The following is a 1,559-nucleotide window of genomic DNA, read 5'->3' on the forward strand; positions in this document are numbered from 1 at the left end:
CAGCGATAATCTTCTTTCTGAAAAAAAAGGGGGAAATATCTGCAAACATCACCACTGCACTAGCACGAGGAAACGCATGGTGCACAGAACCAACATAATGCGCGCTTACCTTGCTCCAAACGTCTGAGATACCATGCGCCTGACGAAACATAACATTTTTGGGATTGCTGCTTCCAGGCAATCACCATAGGAGAACATATTAGCGTCACTGCAAGGTACCATAAACTAGAAGCAAGCGTAGGGCAGCTCCATCATTTGATACCAAGGTTTACATTACATTATATGCACTTCCATAAGATTAGACCAAGAGACGCCCAAGGTCTCAAACGAAACCGGCAGGGATGATCCATATAAAAGGCACTCGGAACATGGTGCTGCATTATTCCAACCCAATCATGCGTTGAAGCTACAGAAGCCTACCCACCAGTGACAGAGACCGATCAGATAAACCGATGGTGTCCAGGTAGCACCAGAGTCTTCACTTTGGGTGCCTATCCAGTGATCAGGTGCTCCTTAGCTGGCTTAATCTTGACAAAAGATTCGCGACTGAAGAGCCTGCGCAAAGACAAACACGATCTCAATAATTTGATTTGGGCCAGGTTTTGGAACTGATAGTTAAGTGCAACCACTTGAGCACTTGTGTGCCTTGGTGTACGCATGCACGCTGGTCAGGTTTTCCGGGATCTTCCAGCCGTTGAAATGCTCCAGCGCAACCTGGAGGTGGAAGAGCTTTGGCCCCAGGCTGAGATCAGCAGCTGATACATTTCTCCCCATTGATATAGGGACCCTGCATACGCCAAGATGTTGATAATGACATCAAGAAAGGCCGGGTCCAATTAACTCAGATGGTCAGGTTAAGCATAGTCCACAGGAAGGCACCTAATTAAATAAAAATGATTGCAATATGTCATATTCAGACAGGTTAAGTGCTCAGAAAATGATTGTGGAAGCATGTGTTATGCCTATTTCCTCGCTGAAAGCGGCAGCCATATCAAACACTTAAAAGAGTTCAAGCCTGCAACTTACATGAGCTTTCAGATGCTCATCTAGCGCCTGCAGCTCATCAAGAAGTGCCTTCTCTGAACCATCACTAGCATCCTTGATCATCAGAAACTTGACAAAGGACGGGAAAATCTTTGATCCCCTGTCATCACAACCATATTGAGTCATCAGACACAAACAGTACAGCAATTGCCAAAGGTCTGAACTGAAATGTACAACTAAACAAGAATCCGTGCGAAAATAATACTTGAGAAGAAACTCAATAAAGGAGATGCCAATCTTGCGAGTTATTAGCATTGCAAAATATATAAAACCAAGCGCTTCCTTTCGTAGTTGGATATCAGGCTCCAGTGTCCATAAAAATTACAACCAGAACTTTCCAATACAAAACTCTCTCTCTAGAATTGTGATTTATCAGGCGCATGAATTATGAACTACCAATATATAAACACAGGATACCATTGAGATGAATGAAGGTTGTATATAAACACAATATATAAACGCGGTGCGCGCGTGAGCCGGACGCCGGACAAGGATTCTCTGTATTAACGACTATT

The 1,559-nt window shown here is 43.8% G+C and overlaps 1 pseudogene; it reads right to left on the minus strand.

The window, feature by feature from the left end:
• Positions 1 to 440: 440 nt before the first annotated feature.
• On the minus strand, positions 441 to 1,170 carry LOC133884986 (probable glutathione S-transferase DHAR1, cytosolic; annotated as a pseudogene).
• Between the last annotated feature and the right edge of the window lie 389 nt (positions 1,171 to 1,559).

Source organism: Phragmites australis, chromosome 11 (assembly GCF_958298935.1).
Source record: "Phragmites australis chromosome 11, lpPhrAust1.1, whole genome shotgun sequence".
Taxonomy (NCBI): domain Eukaryota; kingdom Viridiplantae; phylum Streptophyta; class Magnoliopsida; order Poales; family Poaceae; genus Phragmites; species Phragmites australis.